The 27,056-nt window shown below is 40.3% G+C and overlaps 1 protein-coding gene across 2 annotated transcripts in view; it reads right to left on the bottom strand.

Annotated features, from left to right (window-relative positions):
• The window catches only part of LOC133476232 (zeta-sarcoglycan), a 305,172-nt gene that overhangs the window by 202,328 nt on the left and 75,788 nt on the right, over nucleotides 1–27,056 (bottom strand). Inside the window, exon 1 of one of the 2 annotated variants that reach the window (XM_061769347.1) lies at nucleotides 20,740–23,156. The exons of the other annotated variant lie outside the window; for it this stretch is intronic. The gene's annotated coding sequence lies outside the window, so the exon portion shown is untranslated. Of the gene's footprint in view, nucleotides 1–20,739; nucleotides 23,157–27,056 lie in introns of those variants that run through there. 2 annotated transcript variants of the gene reach the window in all.

The raw sequence follows: 27,056 nt of genomic DNA, 5'->3' as shown, positions 1-27,056 counted from the left end.
TTGCCCTGACTGGGATTTGAATCCGGCTACACTCTGTCCAAAGTCAGCAGTGTTACCCACTGAGCTACCCAACCACCCACGTGGTGATCCCACACACATGATGCTCTACAAGGATCCAAGGAACATTTAACTCAATGAGACCGTGGAAGACAACTCTGGAGGACAACTCAAAGCCAGTTGCACAGGTGAACATCAAATGTGGAATATTCCAAGAAAATTATCTGTCCCTGCTGTTGTTCTGCATAGGCATGAACTCTTTGAGTCGAGATCATAACCAAGAGCGATTTCGGGTATCGGTTCAGAATTGGAACAACGATCAGCCACCTCCTCTACACGGCTAACATCAAGCTGTATGCCAAGAACGAGCACATTATCAACTCCCTGATCCACCTCACAAGGATATACAGCAATGACATTGGAATGTCATTCAGACTAGATAAGTGCGGGCCAATGAAATCTGGACGAGGGAGGATGATCACAACCAAGGGACTAGAACTACCTAAGGGCAGCATAACAGATTTGCAGGACAAATACAAATACCTTGGAATTCCACAGGAAAATGGCAACCATTAGGAGGCAGCTCGAAGGACAGCCACAGCCAAACAGATCCTGAATAGTCAGCTGAATGGAAAGAATAAGATCCAGGCCATTAACAAATATGCCTTGCCAGTAATCAGATACCCATAGCATAATACCCTGGCCACTGGAAGAAATGCAAGCCACTGAAATCAAGACAAGAAAGCTCCTTACAATGCACAGAGGGTGTGTGTGTGTGCTTGTAAATAACAGTATATTATATATAATTTCCATAACTTTAAATATAAACTGCTTCAGCTGTCTCAGATTTGATGAGTGCCTTATCCAGATTCAGTTTCAGCTCCTTCCACACCTGTTCAACAGGATTTAGGTGAAGGCTCAGCAAAGGAGCTCAAAACGAGTGGGCCAAAACACCCGTTGACAAGTTTCACTGAGAGCTATCGAAATTGCTCGATTGCAGCAATTTAAAACCATTGTTGGCTTTCTTTCTTTAACAGATGGGGTACAGGAAGATTTTGTCGACCAGTGTCTGTATTGCACTGTTAGGTGGGATAAAATAACACTACTTTGTAACTGTAAGATCACAGTTCCAGTCCTGCCACGGTAAAAAAAAAAGAATAATAAAAAAAATAAAATGGCAAGTTGGTGGCGAGAAGTGCTAGTTTGCTTCCTGGCTATTCTTTAGGTGCCCTAGATCAAGGCAACGACCCACCACTACCTCAAGAGATGTAGCAATATTCGCATGCCTATTCACACTGACATCACTCCTAGCATGCCTGCTTGTGTGTGATCTGGTACACCGTGTGAAGTGTAAGTGTTACACAGAGTATAAAAAAGTATAAAATATACAGCAAAGTGCAAGTTAAATTTCCCCTTGAGGGTTTACAATCAGTAAATAAAACAATAATCAGGGTGTGAGTTCACTCCTATTTCAAAACAAAATAAATGAAAAAAATGTACATAGATTTGTAAAAAAAAAAAACGTCCAACATTTGTAAATAAACATCCAATCTAGTTTTCCAAAATGGGTGATTTGACTCAAGCCACATTGGGAGGTTACTGTCAAATTTAAAATGCCATCTGTAGATTTACCGCATTAATAAATCACTGTGAAATTAGGAACGAGTGACACATTAAAGGAGAGCCAAACTGTGTTTGTCACTTTTGAACTAATGATCTTTACTGGATTCTTTGGGACCGGTAGAAGTTTTTGGGAGCGTGTTTTTTCCTATGCTGTGTTGAAAGTTTATATGTCACATGCTCCTGAGATTACAGATTGTGACTTGGGAGCAGAGGCAGCAGCCAACACCAAAATAGGAATTGATAACCGGTGTAAAAATGCTTGACTTCATGTCGTACACAAGTTGCATCTGGCCAAAAATGAAATGGGTTCTTCTGTGTCCAACAGCTTTTAGGAAAATTAAAAAACTGTCAAATTTGAACAAGTGACAAGCACAACACAAGGCAATATGAACAGAACATCCAAGCCTAATGCTTGCTTGCAAGACAAAGCAAGAAGTGAAGTGAGATGCACAACACCGATTGTAAAAGAAACAACTGTGTTGCAGTCTGTTCTGGACTGTCTGAATTTTTTGTTAAGAAACAATATTTTGGCGCTCGTCTCATCAGCTCCTCCCTGCTCCGTCTGAATCAGATTTAAGCTTCACTATCGAGCTGTCTCTTTCCTGGATGATTAAGATGAGTATGTTTCGTTCCTTCTCCAAGACTATATAGGTTCTTTGTACTGCATTCATCCTTTCTCAACACCGCTTATTCTGTTCAGGATCACAGGGTGCTGGAGCCTGAACCCACATTGCCTGCACCAAAGTCAGGCGAATGTACCACTACACCATCAGAATCAGAATCATCTTTATTTGCCAAGTATGTCCAAAACACACAAGGAATTTGTCTCCGGTAGTTGGAGCCGCTCTAGTACAACAGACAGTCAATTTACAGAACACTGTGGAGACATAAAGACATTGACAAAAAACAATTGTGCAAAAAGATGCAGAGTCCTCTAGCACTTAGAGCAGTTCGAATGGCTAATATCGCAATAGTCCGGTGCAATGACCATTGTGAAAAGGGCACTGAGACTTCAAGGAGTGTATGCGGTTTAAAGTGACGAGTAGTGCGATAATCTGGGACAATGGTTGTGCAAATGTTACAGATACTCCTCAATCAGTGTGCAAATGGAGCAGATGCTACTCTGGCATGAGTGGCCAGTATATGCAAATAGTGCAGCACGGCGAGACAACTACAGTGAGTGCACGAGTAATACATAATTGGCCCCACAGAAATGTGACAACGAACTCAAGTCAAAAAATTGCCAGCTTGTTGTAATGGAATTATAAATTAGCTGTTTAAGAAGTTGATTGCAAGAGGGAAGAAGCTGTTGGAATGTCTACTAGTTCTAGTTTGCATTGATCGGTAGCGCCTACCTGAGGGAAGGAGCTGGAAGAGCTGGTGACCGGTGATCAGTGACCTGTTGTTCGTACACGTAACAAAAAGCAATGCGCACCAATTCCATTTGGAAAAACAAAAACAGATTAGGAAAATGTTAATTTTTTTTCACAATTTATTTCAGAGGAGACAAAGCCTGACCTAAAACCCAGTTTTCTTGTGGAATAAAGGCCAAAGCATTAAAAAATCTTTACAGTAAATAACCATGTTGTTTGACCATGCTTATTTACCGGAAATGTCAGCATCTTTAAAGTCTCTGTGCTTCCTCCTACCTCCTTTCTCCAGAAATCCAGTTTTTCTTTTCTTTTCTTTTTTCTTTCCCCTCCGTGCCTGTAGTGATGGCAGCTATGGCAGTAGAATGCTTTGTTAATGGGCCTCTACTATAATCATCATCATCATCATATTGTGAAAATATTTTTGCTGAGAGATGAACAGCACTAATGTAAAAGTATGAAGGGACAGTATAAGTGCACAAAGTTTACTGTCACACAAGACTATTTCGATAATATATGTTCACGTGGAATTCTTATTGCAGTAATAAAAATATTGACACGGGCCCATTTTCAGAGCTCAAAGTATATTCCACATTCTTTTTGTTGTCCTTACTTGTGGACTGAATATTAATATATTAACTAAGCATTAAATGATGTCCTTTTAAAGTGAACTAATTGCCATTGCGTATGTTCAAACCCCTGCAGCAATGCTCAAAAACACTACATTTTGCTTGTGGTTGGGATTACTTGTACCGGATTTTATTTCTCAGTCTAGCAAGCACACTATTCATTCACATCTATTTATTGTAAAATAAATAATTATTTCTTAAGCATTTGTGTGAATTTCCAATGCTTTCTAAAGTTAGAAATATGAAAATGTACGATATGTTTGAATAGGTGGGAGCAGTTCAAGCAGAGGATGAATATGAATCACCTCAGGCTACACACAAATAAAGTTGCCAAGTGGGTCTCTGCAATTAGAAACTCACTGATCGAGAGGGCACCAAGAAAAGTGTGTGCAAGTACAACCACGTATGTCATTTATGTTAATTTGAGCCTTTCAATGAATATTTGATGATGGGCCATGTTAGAAGTCATGCTAGTTGCCAGTGTGCTGGAGCAAGTGGAAGATCAAGTGAGCACAGCAAGAAGGAATAATCACTCTGAACGCAGCTCACATCCACAGCGATCATGATGACATGCCTGGCATTAATGATTCAGAGGCAGAGGCGCTAAAAAGAGAAAGAGGGGGGAGAGATGCCAGGTGGGAGTGAAAATGTAGGAGGCTATAGAAAGGCAAAGTTGAATAACAGGGAATAAAATGCCAGAAGAGGAGGATGCCATGGAGACTTCATTGCTGCCAGCCATTTTGGTTGGTTTGCTCCTTGCGCCGTATTTTTGGAAAATGTGACCAGACAGAATTTCAGCACAGAGTTGGACACTCCAGAATTTACCAAATTTAGAATTTAAAGCAACAGTATCCAAAAGTAGGTTTCAGGCTAACATTTTCATGGGTGTCATTTTCAACATTATACCGTGAACCAGGACACAGTTGGTGGGGCATAATATTGATTGATTGATTGCTATTATTGATCTAAGGTTGTCATAGTGTTGCCAGGACAGAGATGCGCGTAACACTTTTGATGCCAAACTTCCATTTTGTCATCCAAATTCTCCTCTTTAACACTAATGATGCCCTTTTCTGCTGGAATCACACTAAATAAATACAGAAACCCAAGGAGAAAAACAAAACGGACTCCTTTTTGATGATGACTGGGGTATATTGAAGTATTACAGTTTATGTGGACTGATATTAGCCTATAATAATGCATAATTTGTACCTAATATTCTTGCTGACAACACCAGCGGGTTGACAAAATGTGCAATTTATTGCCATCAAAAGCTGCATGAAAACGATCGTCAACGAGAAGACTGAGCCCTGCTGGCATACCAACAAGGTGGCGAGGACCTGCAGCCAACCCTGCCAATGTGATTACACGCACACCCACTCAAGCGAACACACGCACGCGCACGCACACGCGCGCACGCACACACACACACACACGCACGCACGCACACACTCTGGTGGTGGCCTCGTCTTAACCTCCCACTGGAAGTGCACAGACACAAGTAGGATAGGATCTGCCAATTTTGCACATCAAACTGGAACTATGATTTGATTTTTCCTTTGCTTTTGCAACATTTTTTTTTTGTCAGAAAAAATGACAGCGGCTAAAGACGAGAAATGTGATAAGAATAAGAATGTCCATGATGGTTTCCATGATGTAAGCAGTCTTTTCACTTTTGCAGTTGAACGAAACCGGTGTTGTTTAAGTACTTACAGTATTTCCAGAGTGTACAGCGTGTTTCCGGACATGACAGACGGAGCTCATTGTCAGGAGGATGACTGTGCATAAGTGGTGACTCTACTCTTCTAATCAATGTTTCCTGCTCCTGCTATTAAACTGCTTTTGGCTTAATTGGACTCTCACTTGCAACCTGTGCTAACCAACCTTTTGTGAATAGGGAGAGGTATCGAGAACTGGTTCCCAACTCAACGATTAACTCATGGATTCGACTTCAACCGATGACAGTCATTGCGCATTTTACATAGAGTCCGCATTGCTAACCTAACCATAGGCTAACCTAATCCTACTTGTATGTTAATTAATATTGTTAAATGTGACTTGAAACTTTGCCTGGACAGTTCATAAAGGTTTTATGATGTGACAGTCTGGATTGTGGTGTCAATTGTTCCAAATAACTAATCTCAATAGAAATTTTTTTTCTTTCCCAAAATTTGAAAGTTTAAAAGGACCATATGCACGACAACACATTGAGCATTTCCATTGGAAAGGTCAGGTGGCATAACAGTTTCTGCTGTCAATATGTTCCAAGCTACTGGGATGTCATCTGGAAAAATAGCCTTTGTTGAAGGTGTGATAACCAGGGATTGTTTAATGGGTGTGGTCAATAGTTTGGTGCTGTTACTTTGCACGGTTGAAATGGCATCAAAAGTTTTCACTTTTTAAAGACGAGGATATCGCGCCCGGGCCAACACTAGTGTGCTGCCATCTTTGTTCAGCGATTCAACTCGGCTTTGCGTTTTAACACGTTGACCCAAAAACTACGAAGAAAATAAAAAGTTAATATTTGCAGAATTTTCTCCATCAACACTAGTACAACAGTTGGCAGCAGTCGAAGGTCCATCTGCCTCGCTGCTACGCGCTACTTGACGATGGCCGACCGAACCAGCTGCTCCCGTCATGACGACTGAGAAACCTTCGAGCTGTGAGTACATTCAGCTTGCCAATAGTACAGGTATATGCTTGCAATTATTATTACTATTGCATTATTCTTTGTGCTTTATGTTTGCATTACCCAATTTTTGTTGTATCTGCACTACATGACAATAGAGGCATTCTATTCTAGTTATGTTCCATCGTTATTTACAGCACGTTGTTAAAACTGCGTTTTTTTTGTTTGTTTTTTTAAAAGTACTCTGAAAATGAAGTTGAGGTATTCAAAGATTAAGCCCTGCATGTGTAAGTACACACTGACCTGTACAGTGAAACTCCCAATTGGCTCATTAAATCAGATATGAATCCTTTGATCTCTTCGGCTTTACTTGGATAACGGTAGCAATACGTGATTCACGGTAACTTGAAGTCATTCCAGCAGACAGTGAGAGAACTCTGATGAACTTGATGCGGTCATTATTGTCGCTATGCGTTTAACTACCAACCGGATGGTTAACATGCCACCTCATGCCTTCTGTGTGCAGAGAGTCCATCGGCATCATGAAATTGATTCTGTTTGACCTTACCACTGCAGACTGATACTGAGATACAGTGGAGCAATGGAGAGCTATCAGCGCATGTTGAGCATTTGGGGAACCTCATTGTTTATGCCAAGCCACAGCTGCCTGTGCTGATTGACGACATTGATGAGCCATGAGCCTTTGTTCTGCTCAAGTGTGTCAACAATTTACATTTCTCAGTGTGCATTTGTGGTGCAAGATTTGTAATAGAAAGTGCAAAGTTGACCGGAGCAACAAACCATAACCAGAGCAAACACGTGGTCACAACGCATTTTAAAAGATGCTAAATATGGTCTCGTTGCCCAGAGGCAAGTTTTGGTACAGCTGCCATCAGATTGTGACTGCCTCAAGGCAGATGCAGAGCCATCAGGGAAGGATGTAAAAACAGGAAAAATGACAACAACAACAATATACAACAGAAGAAAAAAATAAGAATAAAATATTAACGAAGGTAGAAAAAGAAGAAAATAAATCATCTCATGCAAATGAAATACATGGGAGAGGTAAACAACACATTTCAATATTCATCCTTTAAATGTCACTATTATTAAAGAAAGACAGCAAAATTATATTAGAACCAAAATCAACGGTGGCTAGTTGAAGACGAGACAGATCAAGCAATAAGGCTACGTTTAAAAAGGACCAGGGAGCACGGTGGATAGTGGTTTCTTTGCCTCCGTTTCGTAATGGGTTTAAATAATGACTCAGACCTTCCTAAATGCAGTGTGCGTGTTCTTCCCGTGCTTGTGTTTCTCTTGCACTCAGACTTCCTCCCACATTAAAAAAACATGTTAGATTAATTAAAGACACTAAATTGTCCATAGGTGTATATTAAAGGCTGACCTTTTTTTCCCGGGATTTCCACCGGGTCCAGCAGGATGGGAACAAATTTCACTATCACAAATTGGGTAAGAGCAGAAACGAAAGTCACTGCGAGCAGGACTCTGATAACAGTCACCCGGAGGGGAAACCATGATGGGAGTAGAAACCATGGCTTTCACAGGATTCTGTAAAAATTTAGCTCAAGCTTGGTAGAAAATGAGATCAATATCTGTAGGAGTGGGAGGGAGTGGGAGTCAAAATTCACTGCCGTGTCGGCCTCTAGTGTATACGTATATGAGTGTGAAAGGCTGTTTATCAATAAGTGCCCAGCAGTTGATTGGCAACCAGTTCAACGTGTCCTCTGCCTGGGAACGCCTCGGGATGCCTCAGGAAGAGCTGGACGAAGTGGCTGGGGAGAGGGTAGTCTGGGTTTCTCTGCGGAAGAAGATGGATGGATGGGTGGACATTCAAACTCATATAAAAATGGAGTTAGCATACACCTACTACCACTCAAAGTACCTCTTATTAATCCCAAATGGAATTCAGATGTTCTTGCAGGCTTTGCCTGACATTTTAATTTTATTTGCTTTCTGGCAGAAGTTTTTGTGCAAACATCGACTGGTATTTGGAAGTGTTTATATTTCCCTCTTCCTTAACTATGACTCCAGTTCCAGCCCCTAAGTATGATACTGGCAGCACCATGCTTCACTAAAAGCATAGTCTTCTTTTGGTGTTGTGTTTGCACCAAAAATACCTTCTGGAAATATGACCAAAAAGATCAACCTTGGTTTAATCTGTGCATAACACATTTTCCCACATGTTTGCAAAATTTCAAGTGTGTATTTTTTCTCTGTAGAATAAGACTTATTTCTGTTTTGCCACCCTAACCCATAGCCCAGACACATCACGGAGACGGGAGATTGTTGTCACATATACGTACTGTATTTAACAGCCAGTACTTGCCAGATATTCCTGCAGCTCATTCAGCGTTGCTGTCAGCCTCTTGGCAGCGTCATTGACCAGTTTTCTTCTCATCTTTTCATAAATTTTTGAGGGGCGTCTGCTTATTAGTAATGTCACTGTTGTGCTGTGTTTTCTCCACTTGATGATGACTGTCTTCACATTGCACCATGGCTTGTGTTGTCACACAGCCACATCCCCAGTCATAAGAGAGTGTCCACACTTGTGCAACCTTCCTGCCTCGAAAATATATTTTTTTTCAATTATTGTAGGTTGTACAAGTTACAGATGCCTCCCCTGTTCTGTAGTTGAGAAAGTAATTGTTCCTGGCCACAATTTGAAGATATACAGTTCATTCCGATAATTACAACACCAAGCATTATATTATACAATATATTGTAATGTGATGCTGTAAATCTTGTTCTGAAAGTAATGACCGCAGTGTATACCGACCAATAAGCAACAATCGATTTGAACCAGCTGATTTAAATTGCCACTGTCATTACTAAGCCATGGGCCAAGTGGTGATTCTTGCGCCATGCTTATCTGAATAATCGATATAAGTGTCATCAGTGAAAGTCATTGTTTTTGTCTAAAATGGTTGCGGTTAGTGGTGGCCGGCTGCTTCCACTTATCGACACGTTAGAGGTCATAAGTGATCGACCACACTCATGACTCAACATCCACAAAGGGCAGTATTTCCTAAAAATACAAATTCAATAAATATGCAAATATCTCAATGAAATCATCTTCGTGGCACGGTAAGATCTGTAAGTATCTTGAGCATTAATGCCATGGACAAGACCTTTGGACCACTAGATTTCTCTGTGAGCTCTATTGATCTGGCTTTATTGGCCATTAATTCCTTGGTGCTGTGCTCATGCAAGAGGATTGGTGAAGAACTCATTATGGTTAACAAAGACGGATGATCTCAAGACACAGCCAATGGAAAAACCAAGGGAGTGATAGGATAAACAAGAAATACTCAAAAAGTGGTTAGACACTGCAACCCCCATTTGTATACACACAACATTGTTTAATTACACTGTTGTACATTCGCTACATATATAGTTTTACGCAGACAAAATGAGAGCTTACTTTTCTCTGGTGGGTATATAGTTCGAAAGGATATTTGCATGAGGTATTAGAGCGTGGGTGTCAGGTAGAGGGTAAACGAGTAGAATTTGATCCCCCAGTCAGAAAGAGAAACAAGTTTATGGAAGAGAGTTCAAATGTGGGATGAGATTAAATTCCCTAGGATGGTACATTTGGGGGGGATATGACACAGCTAAATCCAGTTTTCAAGTAAGGATAAAAAACACAGTGCTCAACATTTTTACTTTATAGTCTTGGAAAATAGCTTTTAGAAAGTTACAGTCAGGTAGTCAATGGTGAGTGTACAAAGTGAGGTTTCATTCAAGATCACTGGCAACTAAAAATTTTGCATAAAACCCCCCCCAAAAAAACACCATAGTTACTGTTACCAAATTAATGCAACGCTCAAAGCAATGACTTGAAGCTTGTTCTGTCAATTTATTTTGATTTATTTAACCTTTATTGATCCAGGCAAGGCAATTGAGAAGAGATTCTCATTTGCAATGCCGACCTGGCTGCAGATAGAGTAAAACAAAGCCAAATAAAAGCAAATACATACACTGTACAATGTGATAAAGTTACATATTTACAAAATACATTATATTACATCATAGCGTATGATGAACAAAAGGTCCATAACGGGCTAAAAACAAGTGCAGCAATCATGTACACTATCGCTCACTAACTTTTTAAACGATGCCATTGGGATGAATGAGATGAGTTTTATTTTATAGAGAATATTGAAATAAGATCTTCCAAAAGTAGTACGGACTTTGGGAACGAAGATGTTAATAAAACTGCTTGTACGGAGAGTGCGGGTGGTGGTATGCATGGTGAGCAGAGAGAGAATATAGGGTGGGGTCTTGCCATGAATGTTTTGTAGCTAAACGTGTCTGCATGAGTGAAGAGAGGGCCAATTAATCAAGGTGTATAGTTGACAGTTCACACGAGTAATACTGTATAGAAACATTCTGAACATCTCACACGTTTAAAAATATGTTAACTGCTGTTACTATTATGTGAACACAATTAAAGACTGAAGCATTCCGGAATCAATCCTTTGATGGTTGCTGGGCTGTGGTTTATCACGATACGAATGACAATGGTTTGAATGCTTTTTGTGAGTTTTGCAAGACTGAGACTGAGATACAGTAATTTACTGACTTTTTTTCTTCCAAATTTTCCTCAAATTCTCAACTCGCCGATATTGAGGGCATTTGACTTATGAGCAGAGGTCCTCAATATCATCTATCCATTTTCTGTACCACTTCTCCTCACTAGGGTCGAGGGCGTGCTGGAGCCTATCCCAGCTATCTCCGGGCGCGAGGCGGGGTACACCCTAAACTGGTTGCCAGCCAATCGCAGGAGGTCCTCAATGGTTGATCAATAATTCTGGTCTGGATCCAGAATCATATTCATATTTATTTGGTTATTTCGGCCAATGCTTCTAATTTGACCAGCACAACTTTTTTCATAAAGACAGACAACAGGTTTGATGTTGTGCTTAAAGGTTTTTGGCTTCATAACTATGCATCAATAATTTTGTCTTGTTATAGTGTTCACCACATTCCAAATGGTTGTTATCACTGATTTCCCATTGATTACAACTCTAAATAGAATAAATGTAGTCTTTCCAGTTTATTATTTTAATAATCAATGTAACACAGTTTATTTTGTATGTTTGTCTCCATAGTGATGTAAGAGTTGAATGAACTTTGATGCAGAAAATAATAAAAATATCCAAGCTCCATTTCACTCTCCTGAGGAACCTCTAAAATCTATTAAACCACTGACAGTCCTGTCACTAGAGGCGTTTTATAGGAACTGCTGAAAATAAGAAGTGTTATGTCCTTCTGTTAGAGAGCAATGTATAGTAGGAAGACATCTTGAACTCTGTGGGTGCTTTGCAAATATGTACTGTAATTGATAAACATTTTAACTAGAAATAAATAGAAAGACGACATCCCTTCTGCACAGTACAAAATGTGCTGCTTATTGGAAAATTCTTTTCATTTCCATTTGGTAGCTATCATTCCTTCAGATATGATATGTTTGCTCATATTGCACTGAGCAACCAGTCCATTTTATATCAAAATAGTGATTAAATTTCCACTTCTATAGTTATTGTCCATCTGTTGTAGCATCACGAAAAAGGAAAATCAAAACATATCCTTCAGCTGCTCACTAAGATGAAGTCTTGCAAGATTTGCTGATAAATTGTATGATTGTTTGAACACCAAGTTGTTTTTAGGCATATTTGTATTTGCAAAGAATCAGAAAGGTAAAGATGTCTCATTTGGAAACGAAAAACCTTTCAGCCATCCTTTACCCTTAAGAGGATAAACGGGTAGATAAAGAGTGAATGATGCAAACCTTTGTGTGAGGAGATGCACACTTTAGTGTTTGTGATTTTACTCCTCTGCAGGCACAGCTGTCTTTTTAGTGCCGCACACCTTGCATATATAACAAGACAATCTTTGGACTTGCGCTGCTCAAATGCACAAACATACTGTATAAAAGACCTTCTGATTCCTATACATGGACAAAATAGCAGTGGACTGTTTCAAATCATCACTGTTATTTTCATGTCAGTTAACAAGGCCATAAACAGGTTTTATAAAGTCAATAAAGCTGTGTATTTCTGCTAATTCGTGTCCTCTAGTTGTACTGACATTAAACACCAGTGTTTAATTAAAATGTGTAGGTCCTCGAAATGGATTACAACACAAATTGGACTAGCAAAGTCATCCTTGGTTGTAAACTCCCAGAAAAAAAAGATTGAACGAAATGATTGGGTGCACCACAATATGTTATCTAAAGATAGAATACACATTTGACTTTCTCTTGGCATTAACACAACAAATGAGATGATCAGATTACACACATTTGTACATTGGACATTGCAGATTGTATTGCAAGTTTTGAGAGTTGTTTGTTTTAATGTTTAGTTTAAGTTTAAACTGTGTATCACCAGTGAGATTGGTTTTATGGTCTGTTTATCAGAGTTGTAAGAAGAAGCAGCGGTGGTTTGTACTGTCGATAACACGACTATGTTTACGTGCACAGTTGGATATCCATCTATCTATCCAACCACACACACCTTCAAAAAAGTCTATACATAGATGTCAATGTTCTTTATTGTCTAGTTCTTAAGGGGAATCAACTGATTGGTAGGTAATTGTTTTTTTTACCCTTCACAACACCACTCCAAAAAGCTTACTATTATTGTGAGATAGTTGCAATACTATTGAAAGACAATAGAAAAAGCATGGAAAAAATATCATGTTGTTTGCAATCTGCTGAAAATGTACTTTGTCTTTCAAAAAGACAGTACAAAATAAAAAAAAAACCATCTGCTCTGCCCCCTGTACCATTGGCCCAGGTTCTGTAATGTCCCAGTAGTATCGCAGAAGGGTAAATTTCGCTTGCGTTTGTAGTGTGTCTGCTGAGTCGGCCAATTGCATGCCACAAAAAGGCACAGATTTAAGTGATCTCAACACACACACACACACACACACACTGATATTATCACTTTCTCAGTCTCCTGCTACAGCAGGCAAAACACGTCTGTCTCAACTAAATATGGCATCCAGTTTCTTGCATCCCATATGGGTCAGTTACTATGACAACCATTGCACACTTATCCATGTAGCCCAATATTTGCTCAGCAGACAGTTTCCAGTTTGATTCTGAGCTGGGCATTGGCCCACCTGTGTATACTATATAACAGACAAGATCTAAAATAAACTAAGTAAACACGGGCCTTGACACAATCCAGGTCATGTAGCTGGTGGGCTTCACTGTCTTAACAACACTTGGCATGGTGCTAGGTATTAAAGAAAGGTAAGTAAAATTATCAATCATATAGTACCCTTGATTATATGCTTCGTAAACTACAGTAATGTCTGTGTAGTTTGGTTCATTTGACATCTTTATTACTACGCTCACATACAGTACATCTAATATCTGTCCTCCTAGGTCAGTCTGTTGCCCTTGGAAAGAAAAAAAATTATTCGTTATTTATGTAAAATGCTCACACTTTATACTATAGAGCACTGACGCATTCATTAATTTTAATGAACAAATGTATTGGATTGTTGTCTTGATTTGTACAGTGGAAATTCAAAAGTCAGGAACTTGCAACACACCAGCATTACTGTGGCTGAGGAAACTCAACGGAAACAAAATAGTAAAAGCAGTAATGCAAATAGTCACAACACCACTGCATATCGGGGACACAAATACATTTTGAGTGTGTCATAGCCACTGCCGAGCGACAAATACATCACATCATGATGGCAATGTAGTGAAAAACAATTGTATCACTGTAATGTTACAAAAATAACAGTAAAAAATGCATTAAGTAATTAAGAGTTAATTGAGTCCAAATGTGCTCATTAGTGACAGCTTAACAGATAAAATGGCACCTTTCCATATCACTGGCATCGGTCAAACTTCTTGCATGTACAAAACCACCACTTTTCAGGAAAACAAAAAATGCCATGTTCGTTGAGCAGTTAACATTGCATCGTCAAAGAAAGCAAGCCATTTAACACTTTAGATTGGACAATAATTTGTAAAAACATACTCACATGAGGACCAACAATGGTATCAATTTGTGAAAAAACATCAAGTTGATCAAAGTTGAACACAAGAGGTTTCCACCCGACAGTGACGATATGTTGTGCAAGCCAAACACTGACAATGAATTATGATGTACTTTAGAGTATGCTTGTGTTGTGCTCAAGACCACAATATCCAAGACCAGAACTCAAGGAGAACAAGACAAGACCAAGACCAGTCAAGACTGAGACAAGTGGCGATCGAGACAAGACCAAGACCAAGAGTAGCCGAGACTATGACAAGACAAGAGACAATAAAAATCTATTTCAAAAACCATGACAACGTTGAAGAATTAAAGAGCATTCTTTCTTTAAATGTATTTTTCTTTTAGATACATTACAAATACAAATACATTGAGCCAAGAACAGTGTCTGCAACTCTTTCAAAGCCCAACATACAAAAATCCTAACTTTTTTTTCAACTAAATTCTTCCCCAAAAAAATAAATCTTTGTATTGTCTGTATGCATTTAAAAATGCAATTAGCACAGCATTCTCCATGTCTTCTCCACTCTTTTGACCCTAGGATCAGAATGCCGTAGGCAGAATCTGAACTTGGAACGTTCCTCCACATGATCAGGTCCCAGTGCATGTGTTGCTCACCCCAGCAGAAGTTCAACACAAGAGTCAATCGCAACAGCAAAATAAACTGCGTGTGTGGTGTTGGCAGAGAAGATTTGCCAATTTTTTCTTTGGCAAAACCCACATACTCAGCTCTGCTTCTCATCCCATAAATGCATGTTCCTTTCAAATCTGCTAATAAGGTTAAGGGTAATAAAAAGCTTCAGGGTAAAAATAGGTTTTCTGCCAGGAAAGGTTTACTGCCAAAAAGCACTGTTACAACCACTAAATAATCTACCAAACACCAAATGTGCTTACTTTTTGTGGTATATTTTGGATGATCGACTGATCTTAAATCCAAATTTCAGATCATTTAGTGCCATGAGCATGTTTATTCCAGTCTAAAGATGAGTCGATATACTGTAGACCTACAGTCAGTGGCAGCTTTTTGGGGAGCTGGAGCTCCAAAAGCTTACTTTACAATTCAGATGAGTGAAGATTCTGGTCTCCTCAGGGTTTTATTCATATCTGTTTTAGTGCTAACTGCGACTCATCATAATAGTGATGATGTGCTATATGTGTCTTGGTATTAGCACAGTGTGATTAAAACTGAACTAAATATTTGTTTTTCCTGTTAGCAGAATAATGAGTTTTTACATAAGTGTTTTTCTAAAGGGATATCATCTTAACTGTTTTACTTGTCTGCAATTGAAGCTACTGTTAAAATGATGGGTGCATAGTGGCACACATGCTGAATATATTGTCGAAGTGAAAACGGTTATATGTTTGCATGCTGGAAGACCTCATCAAATGAATGTGGAGACTAAGATTAAACAAAAGAAGTTTCAGTAAATTAGCTATTTTGCTTAATTAGGTTTGTTAAATGCAGTGCAAACAGCTTGCAGTGCATGCAAACAGCCACACAGAAGCAATGACTGTGTAACAGTTTAACGTTAGTTTGCTAAAATAAAAGATGACCGTACTGGGTTACTATAGCGATGGTCATTCTCAACGGTCTCTAATTATGGGAACCAAAAATACTATCATATTGATGCAAGACTTTGGAAATACTGTGTAATGTCATTTCCTGTGACTCAATATGAGAAAAATGTGTGTGTCTTGATATCTGGAGGGGGCAGTGTTTTTTGGGAAGCCCAGATTTAAGAGACACATACTACATTGTGAAAGAAAGAGATTGGGTGAAGTGAGGAAGGTCAAAAGGGACAGCAGTGGAGAGACTAATAGAGCAAGTGGAGGATTAAGTCATTAAGCAGCACCTATACCAAGAAGCCCGGGGTCTGTAGGTCAACTCTTAGTTGCAAATGTCAAGTATTAGGCCACTACCACCTGCACCTTCGTGGGTAATTGCTCTTTGCTTGTCTGTGTGGTTGTGCATGTGCGTTAAAATGAGTCAGTTTGGCTGCTCCTGTCCCTCATCCATGCAGACATGGAGAGGACTGAAACTATTTAGTCAGGTGGCAGAGATAGACACTGCAATGATGGATGGAGAGACTTTGAGGTGGAAAAACGTTTGAGGTCCCAGAGAAATGACTGCAAAAGAATGAAAATGCAGGCAAGTGACAAGGGAAGAGGCAAAAAAATAAATGGAAAGATGAAGCAATTGGATGCTTTTAAAGCCTACATTTAAGTCAGCCTGTATGGCAACTATTGATTTTCCATTCTCTCTAATGGATATGTTGGGTCCTGTATATCCATCTAGAGCAATTCTACTACTACTGGGTTACAAACACTTGCGCAGCAGCATTCAAGGTAAACTCACTAAAGTTCAAATTTGCCTCGACTGTACGGAACGGTAGAAGCCTTTTTTTTTGATACACAGTGTGTCCTGTATTTTAGCTTACTTCAGTTTTTGTCAAGAATATAAGCAAAGACAGCAAACACTCATGCTGATTTGCAGTCACATCGCATAAGCTCTACCATGGTCGCCCGCACACACAGACGCACGGAAATGCGCACACGCACACTTTCATCAACTACATTCAGCGCTTGTCAAATGTAATAGAAGACATAGGAGGAAACACAACAGGATAATAGGATTATTATTCTCTTTTAATCTGTATGAGTCAGCGGCACCGAGTTTGTTTGTGCATGTGTATTCAATTACTGCATATTAAACAAACAGCCAATAAGAGATGGAAAAGTTGGCAGCACTGAATAGTGGGTAATTGCTTATACAATATGCATAACATACATTGTGCATTGTTAGTCACATCTTTTCAAGCAGGTTAGAGACAACATTAATATGGCTGGCGTTTCCAATTGAGACAAGATTCAACACATTACGAGAATATGATATAAATAATGGCCACTGAGTGATCATCGTTTCACTAAAACATTTGGGTTGTTATCAATATGCCGCTTTGTTTCAAGAAAAGAAAAGCTTTGCCCAAGGGAACACTCACTTGCTCATTAACAAATTAGTCCTATTCCATTTAAGAAACTCAGTGGCATAGGTTTATTGAAGTCTTAATGGATCGGGCTACTTTATCTTGCGTGAACCAAATACTGATTTGGCCAAAAAGCCCGAAAATAAAAGTGTTATTGGAACACCCAAAATGACACTAGCCAAAAAGTCTATTTGATGTCCTCCTGAATGATTCCAATCACCTCTATGGATATTGTGTAATGTCAAATGCAAAGACTGCCGAAGTTTGACGAGAATTTAGTATGAGTGGAGTATGCGATGAGCCGGCATGTGTTGGCACGAACGTGAGGGACTTGTCCACATTTGGTTCAGAACACACATCATTTATTGCCCTTTCATTCATTTCATTCTGTCTACCTGATACATTGGTCTATTTTACATAATTGGGCGCGTCTACAAATATACTGCAATTTACAGAAGAGCACAGCTGAGCTGCAGAGGCCAGGATGACCTACTTCAATATTACATAGAAGACGAGGGACGAGGGAACACACTTACCATACTCTGAAATAAAGGCAAGTAACAGGGTAAAAAAGCTATGACACCTCAAAGGGATCCCAGATTTTGTCTTTGTCAAGGTCAAACTTGCGTCAAACTATAGGGTTTAAAAAAAGAAATAAAACAGCAATATTACCCATCTTGCAGTGATAAATAGACTCAAAGGTAACCAGCCAAGGGTTGCTCCGAGTATTGGATGTTTGAGGACATAGCGTAGGAGAGGGCACAAGCCAGAAAAGGTTCTTGCAGAAACTAGCAAAACCAAAGTCAAAAGAATATGTCAAAGGTCCAAACTAGGGAATGGTGTGGTAATGTACTGAAAAAAAATGTGGCATTTTCTCTTTTAGACACTGCACCTCAATAAATCACTGGGTTTGTCATCCACTTTAACAAATAAAACGCCTCATTTCCCCTGCCTCCTGTATGATAACTGGGTGGTGCTGTATATACATTTACATCAGCTACATTGCAACCAATTAGGACATTCCTATAAAGTATGCTACATTAGTGTTGTTGGTAAGTCAGTTAGTCGGATTCATTTCCAATGTGGGTTGGACGCCGCCAACGCTGCTCTTTGTCATTTATTCTGTACATTACCTGTATGAACAGAATTTCCGGGCGAAGCCGAGGCATAGTGGAGTTCCGGTTTGGTCACCTCAGCATTATAGCTCTGCTTTTTGCAGATAAAGTGGTTCTGATGGCTTCATCAAGCTATGATTTTCAACTCTCGCTGGAGCGTTTCGCAGCTGAGTGTGACGCGGCTGGGATAGAAATCAGCACCTCCAAATCTGAGACCATGGTACTCAGTCGGAAAAGGGTGGAGTGGCCTCTCCAGCTCGAGGAAGAGGTCCTGCCCCAAGTGGAGGAGTTTAAGTATCTTGTGGTCTTGTATACGAGAGGGGGAAAAATGGAGTAGGAGATGGACAGGCAGATTGGTGCAACGTCTGTAGTGATACGCACTCTGCATCGGTCTGTCGTGGTAAAGAAAGATCTGAAAGGCAAAGATCTCAATTTACCAGTCGATCTACATTCCTACACTCACCTATGATCCCGAGCGGATCGAAAGAACAAGAGTTTCCTCCACAAGGTGCCAGGCTCTCCCTTAGAAAAAGGGTGAGAGGCTCGGTCATCCAGTAGGGGCTCAGATTTTAGCCGCTGCTCCTCCGCATTGAGGGGAGTCAGATACGGTGGCTCAGGCATTTGGTTAGAGTGGCCCCTGGAACCCACCCTGGCAAGGTGTTCCGTGCACATCCTACCAGTAGGACACCCCGGGGACCACCCAGGATACCCCTGACAAACTATGTCTCCTGATTGGCCTGGGAACGCCCAGGATCCCCGGGAAGTGGCTGGGGAAAGGGAAGTCTGGGCTTCCCAGCTCAAGATGCTGCCCCTGTAACCTGACCCCAGATAAGCGGAAGAAAATGGATGCATAGATAGATAGATGGATGGATAGACGAGTGGATAGATGGATGGATGTAAAGATGGATGGATGAATAACTTCCTGCGGCACCGCTGATGATCTTTCACGGCACAGTAGGTTGGGAATCAATGCAAGCAATAAAGGACCGAAAGTGCATCAGAGACTGTTGCGTACCTATTTTTTCACTTCATTTGAGCGGCGGAGTATCTGAAGCTCACTTGTTACTCAAATTTTGGCTCGCAGCACACAGCAAAAGCTAGAAAACACGTCAGCTTGTAACTCAAGTAACTCGTAATTTGGGGTACTTGTAAGTCAAGGTACTACTATATGTTCTTACGGCAGTGCAATAGGTGCAAACTTGAAAGAACATCAGCCAGCCAAATTGTTTAGGCAGGTGTGTTTATCATATGTGACAGTGCGTAAACTTAATTGGGGAAAAATTACTTCCTCCTCCATATACACTGCATTATTAATAGGAACCCAAAAAAAACCAAAGAAATAGAAACTACTAATAAATGGCAGTACACTTCCATCAAGGGACACCAATGAGTCTTAAACTACCCAGACAAGCATTTGTACGAAGAGATGAATTGTTTTACTTTAAATGCTGTACCTTGTACTCTCTGCAGAGTTAATTAACAGTCCCAACTGATATTTGAGGAAATACAGTTTTTCACTGTGTCAGGTATGCACAATTTTTCCCATACAAAGTTTTGCAGCTGCCCTATAAGAATGTATACAATTGCTGCGACTGTGTTGATTGAAGGGTGAATACCAGCAGGTTTTCTCACTTGTACTGTATATGCCACATGCTGTGCATATAGAGTATACCATACAGCAAGGGTGGGCAAACATTTTGGCTCAGGGGCCACATTGACTTTTAAAATTTGACAGGCGGGCCAAGCCAGAACCAGATGCTTACATATAAAAAAATAAACAAAACCAAAAAAAAGGCATTGTAGTTTTAACACTTAGATTTACTTTTAATGGGACCAGTGTTGTTTGTTGATCCCCTTTTTTGCCAGTGCATCAAAGTCTGGTGTTAGTTTTGTTGTGGCAATTCTCAGAACACATCTGAGGTGTTAATCACTCAGCAGGGATCTGTAGGATGTTTTGTTGGTGTTCATCACACTAAAAGTTTGCTCACACACATATGTAGCGCCAAACACCACCAGCATCCTTCGCGCCATCTTCTGGATTTTTGGTAATTTATCTGCGCTTAATGAAGCTTAAAACTTGTGTGACTGAATCTTGGATGGCATTTTGTCAGATAAAGGTGTTTTGCTGAGCCTGCAAGCTTGAGTTTAACCGCTGAGCCGTAGCCATCAGTTCCTGCGTTGATTGGCTGTTGGCATAATCAGCATGCTTGGTAGAAAAGGGACAGCTGATGTTATATTCCTCTAAAACCGCAAAGTTTTCTTAACAAATTAGACATACAGCCTTTGACCGGACTTTAGTGAAAAAAGTATTTAGTAGTCCATTCTATATTAAACATTCAGCACTTACTGTCGACTTTTCTTTTCCTTGGCCCTCTCATGGTTGAAGAAGGGTTCAGAGCAGTGGTATGATTGTTTGGTTGTTTTGTGTTGTGTTGTTCCCCTTTGGTGTGGAAGTGAGTGCAGCGATGTGTGTGTGGCCTGATTGTGAACAGGTGAGACCCCCTGATTAGCTGCATTAATGTGATTGCCACAAGGTGATTGGCCAGAGAAGGGACCAGAGGTCTTTTTAACCAGCAGATGGTTGCAGTATGCGGGGTTACTGTTCTTCCACTTCCAACTTGGCCAGCCACTGGTTTCATAACTGTTGGTTCCATTGGTCATGGGTAGGAGGGAGAAGCCGTTTTTGTTAATTTCCTTTTCTCCTGTGTTGGGTTAGGAGTGAGGTAAGAGTGTCTCTTTTGTTTTTCATCATTGTTTTAAGAGCAGACCTATGAGGTTGTTTAGTTTTGTTTGTTGTGGGGAGGCACGGTGGCCGACTGGTTAGAGCGTCAGCCTCACAGTTCTGAGGACCCGGGTTCAATCCCTGGCCCCGCCTGTGTGGAGTTTGCATGTTCTCCCCGTGCCTGCGTGGGTTTTCTCCGGGCACTCCGGTTTCCTCCCACATCCCAAAAACATGCATTAATTGGAGACTCTAAATTGCCCGTAGGCCTGACTGTGAGTGCGAATGGTTGTTTGTTTCTATGTGCCCTGCGATTGGCTGGCAACCAGTTCAGGGTGTATCCCGCCTCCTGCCCGATGACAGCTGGGATAGGCTCCAGCACGCCTGTGACCCTAGTGAGGAGAAGTGGCTCAGAAAATGGATGGATGGAGGGATTGTTTGTTGTGTTTGCATATTTCTCCCTCTGAAACTGTAATAAATCTTGTAAAACATGTTACTTGGTGGCTGGTTTCACTTTGGAGTGGGAAGATGGGTAACAATCTGATCAAGTTAGGTTCTAGGTTTTCCCCTAGACTCAGGATGTAGCAGATTTAAGAACAGAACTGTCAAAGTCAAGTCAATGTATCACTGTACCTACTGCGCTACCTGGTGCAACCACTGGGCATTACAGGACAACCTGATGCAACCACTGGGCATTACAGGACAACCTGGTGGAACCACTGGGCATTACAGGACAAGGTCAAATGAATGTAGTCATGATTTTGGCGATTCTGTACCAATCTTTGGCGGGCCGGATTGACATGATCAATGGGCCGGATTTGGCCCGCGGGGCATAGTTTGCCCATACAGCAAGTAAGCACAGATTTTGTGATGTTAAACTTTATGGGATAACTGACATGTTTTGCTCAAATTTAGAAAATAGACAAATGTAGGACATACTCAAGCAAATTCACTATGCCTACCTTGCTGTCTATTATTTGGGCATGGTATCTATTATTCAGACCACTCACATTTTTGCTTGCCTATTTCTCCTACAGATACAACTTGTCTCATCATTTCACATCTCGTCATCGTATTCTCTATCACTCTCCCCATTCTCTTCTCCCCTGTGTGCTCCAAGTTATCTTCTGTAAAGTAGATAAGCATCAGTATTTCAGCAGCAGGAGGAGAGGGAGACTAAAACACATGCTGGAGTGAAGGTCGAACTGCTTATGTTATCTGTGTGTGAGTATGTTGGTTTGTGTATGTGCTTTACAACCCCATCTCCTGTCTTTATCTGTATTCTTATCCAAAGCTTGGCAACCTTTCCACAGAGAGTATAGACAATATTAGTGTCCACGCAAACACACTCAGGTCTGAAGGAGTGCTATATCGGGACAGAGTGGCTACAAAATGATGCAGTAAAGTACATGTGACATCACAGTTGTACTCTTTAAGTGTTTCTCCCCATAGACTAGAAATCACAACTCTGCAGCTTTAACTTTGAAAAAGCTTTTGTATTATGTTTTCTGTCAATTCTAACATGAATTGTGAACATTCAGACTGTGCGTTAGGTTGACATTGGCTTGCCTGTTATTATTTTTACAAAGTAGTGGCCAACTGAGGTCATGTTATGCAGCCATGGCTTCTTCCCCTTTAGTTATTTGGCAGTTGTCAACTATCTTGTTCTGCTCACATTCACCACCTCCAGGATACAAAGGAACACCCATCCATCCGTCCATGCATTTTATATTGTCGCAGGTGACTGGGTGAGAGGAGTGTTCACACTGGGCTGTTCAGCAGCCAATCACAGGGTACATATTGACCACAGAGGTCAAACTTGGGACCGGGGGCCAGATTTGGATGTAATTATATTTGGCCCGTGAGACCATATCACGTGTATTGGAGCTGGACTGCCAGTATATAGCGCATGCGGCACTAATATTACAAATCCCAGAATGCTTTACCAGTGTGTTGGCGTGTCAGTCAAGACCGGCAAGTGCCCCCTCCTTTTATGTTTCAGTCATTAGCAACCATGCTACCAGTCTCATCTGGCAAATTTACACATCCCCTTCCCAAAAATGGCCAAACAAAAGATGGGAAAACAGGAGCTTTCAAGACAGGTGGGAGGCAGATTATCCGTTCACAACAGATTATAGATTTCAGATCTACATATTTTATCTTTTTAAATAAACAAATACAACAAATGTCTTTTATTGCGCATTTGATTTCTCAAGTGTTTTTATTTTTATTGCGGATTCAGTTAAGTTTGTTTTCATATGATATGGTTTAACATTACATATCTGGAGAGAAGGGAAAACATGCACAATCACAGTCATTGTCAATAAATATCGAGTTTGGCCCATGATTTTGTCCCAATTTTGAATTTCTGCCCACTGTGAATTTGAGTTTGACACCACTGACAAACAACCATTCAGACTCACATTCACCTCAATGTACAATCTTCAGTTTACCTAACATTCATGTTTCTAGAATCCCTGAACATTAGAACTCTGAAGCAGACATGCTGAAAGGGAACATTTTCAGAACTGTGAGGCAGATGTTCTAACCAATCACCACTATTATCCATCCATCCACGGCATGGTGTATGACTGTTTAGCACATCTGGCTCACAGTTCTGAGGACCAGGGTTCAAATCCTGGCCCTGCCTGTGTGGAGTTTGCATGTTCTCCCCGTTCCTGCGTGGGTTTTCTCCGGGCACTCCGGTTTCCTCCCACATCCCAAAAACATGCATGGTAGGTTAATTGAAGACTCTAAATTGCCCGTAGGTGTGAATGTGAGTGCGAATGGTTATTTGTTTCTATGGGCCCTGTGACTGGCTGGCGACCGGTTCAGGGTGTACCCCACCTCTCGCCCGAAGATAGCTGGGATAGGATCTAGCACGCCATCCCTTTTCTGTACCGCTTATCCTCACTACGGTTGCGGGCGTGCTGGTAGTAGGAGTAGCAGTACTGCTAGCTAGTAGTAGTAGTATTCATATTTAAATACTTCACTCGACAGCTACGTATGTAGCAGTCAAGGAGATTAAATCTTTTACCGTACCAAAATGTAAAAAAATCGGCCACATTTATGCTTGACAATTATTGTTCGTTGATGTGTGTGCACGTGTGCGTGCGCGTGTGTGTGTGCGCGCGCATACGGGTCTGCATGAGAGAAAATGTGCATGTGCACCTTGACAAATCTCTCAGTAAACCTGACTGTGTTAAGGCATCTGTGCCTGGCTGCTTTTCTGTACACTCGCTATGTCAGAATGCACGTTTTCACAATGTCTTATGCAACCACGTGAATTTGCCTGCATAGTCACACACACATTCATTCAAATGCAAGCACTTCCACCAACACAGTATTGGTCGAGCTTCTCATTTAGTGATAAAAGGCAAGCCAGAGGGAGCCCAGTAATTGAAGTTCAGTGCACGAGGCTTAGAAGTGCCATGCATATCAAGGATAATAAGAAAAAAGTTATTATTCACCTCAAAGATGCATGAATATACACTCAAACTGAAGCAGATATATTGATTTACACAACAAAACTCTCAAATCCACAATCTTGAGCTTTGGACTTTTCCAGCTAAACCAAATTGGAAAGATGATGAAAATCAGCACATGCTGCTGTTGCATAAGCAAATAATCCTTGAAATTGTTGACTTTCACACTCTATAACCTGCTGTTCCACTGAATAGATCAGAGCCCTCTGTCTGTCTTACTCTTTGAATGTATTAAATGCATTGGCATGAAAGAATCCACAATGTGTTCATCTTCCACTTTGGAACACAAGCAAGAACTGGCGCTCATTCAGATTCTCATGTGCTTTGTAATTCATAAATGTTCTTAACTGCATTATTGTGGAACTGTAGAACAGAGATGCAGATCTTACATATTATCTGTAGGTTTCTCTTTTTTTTACAAAACATACAGTACTCACAAAAGTTGGGTATGAACTGATATTTTAGTCCTCTTCGTGATGCTGTTCACATTTTGATATCATGAGACCAAGGCTACACCTAACAATTGATATGAAATAAATGATAAATATATAAATGATGAATGTAAGAACAGCGAGTTAGGGTTATGAAATTTCACACTTCTCCCAGCCTGTTGTGTTGAAAACAATTTCACTGTCCAACATCTGTCAAACCCGATGCTAGTGCTGATGTCATCACACATCTAATGATCTTTTTCCAGGATTCCATGTCACTTTTAAAAGCACCCAAAGTTGTGGCAATGTTTCGCTTTGCTGGGTCCTGTGTAAAATTTTAAGGCAACTTCATGTCCGACTGTTTTGCGAGATCTCTGCGTAAAAGAGGCTAAGAATAAAGATGGTCCGTAAATGCAATCCTTTCATTCAAACTCAGAGATATGAAATCCATTGGGAAGAGGGCACGTTCAGTCAACAGTTCACATATGACTATTCATTCACTTTTGTGTTTGAATGTAGCTGTTAAAATATAAATATGAAAGGTCATTACTTGTCCAAGCACCCCGCTGGTGATGCTGCACATTCATTATTGAGTTGCGTATGTGTGCATATTGTCATCATGAATCACAGCCACATGCGTAAGGGTCCAGCATTGTAATTCTAGGACCTTGTCTAATAAGTGGATTGGTGATTTATCAATATGGACGACTCGGAGACCATCTAATCATATCACATCTTCACCGATGCGCTCGTGTGATTTTGCACTCCCAACATCCAATAATTCATGTCAAGAAGGACGCCAACATATATTACCACTTAAAGACGATATAATTAATTGTGAGTATGTGTTCAAGTACAGATGAGAGAGCATGAAAACTATTGAATGGGTCCTTGGTCGGGATTTATTGAATTTATTAGTATCTCAGGCCTAAGTACGGGCACAAATAGAGTAATAATATGGGGTAATACTTACTTAAAAAAATGACAGCTTCAAAATTATGCGAAATTTCAAAATTGTGGTACACTGGTTTGTGATGAGGAATGTATTTGCAACTTTTGATGCCATACCAATCCTGTATCACATACTGTATTTGCTAGACATACGAACGAATCGGTAGTGATTCGGACCAACTTGCAAATCCCCATGAAAAACTAATCCTGAATCAGAATGTTCCTATGTGAATCAAAACGAATCTTCTTACTTTTTTCTGACGAGCCGCAATGCTGCCACTTCCGTTGTTTACAGCCGCCGCCTTTTTGACTTAGGGTGCAACGCATCTGCGAGTGTAGCCCTGCGTACTCTAGGTTCCTCCCACTCTTTGACTATATGTATATGAAATCATTTTCAGAACTGGTATATACTACTAAAATAATGCAGTACCGGTATCTTGAGTTAGATAGCTCGCCGGAGAATTTCAAATTACTTGGTCTTGTTGACTTCATTGTTTCCAGTTTAAGCTCAACATTTCATAGTCAAACCTATCCATGAGCGTGCGTTGATTATTATGAGTCAACAGTGGGCTGAAATTAAAGCCATGAAACCACACTCTGATAACTGTTTGTGTTATTCTCTCCAGTTATATTGTGATTCTCTGCTTTTGACAGGATGAATGCAAATTTATTAACTATAATATTCTAAAACTCTGAATTTGGATGGATTACGTGTTTTCACATTACATGTAAATTTTGTTATTTTAGCCTGGTAATTTCCCAATTTGTGTAAATTATTGGAACAAAACACTTGACAAGCATAAGTAAAAAAGCAATCATTATATGATTATTGATCATTTACGAAGCAACACCGTTGCTCGTGAGACCACAAGACCGCAAGTGAAGCAAATAATACGTCCCAAAATCAAAACAACATTGAATTCTTCTGGCAGCAAGTAGAGATTTGGAAGCTGCGTCAGAGATCGTTAAAATGAAGATGGTCAAAGCAAATTAAATTGTGTGCTAAAATGTAAGGTCACCTCTGAACATACCTTGAAAAAAAGTCAAGTGCATAATGAGTAAAGTACTCTGTGTGTGT

The sequence above is a fragment of the Phyllopteryx taeniolatus genome, chromosome 4, assembly GCF_024500385.1.
Source record: "Phyllopteryx taeniolatus isolate TA_2022b chromosome 4, UOR_Ptae_1.2, whole genome shotgun sequence".
NCBI lineage: Eukaryota > Metazoa > Chordata > Actinopteri > Syngnathiformes > Syngnathidae > Phyllopteryx > Phyllopteryx taeniolatus.
The sequence above is the reverse complement of the archived record's forward strand: the minus strand, read 5'-3'. Positions and strand labels throughout refer to the sequence as shown.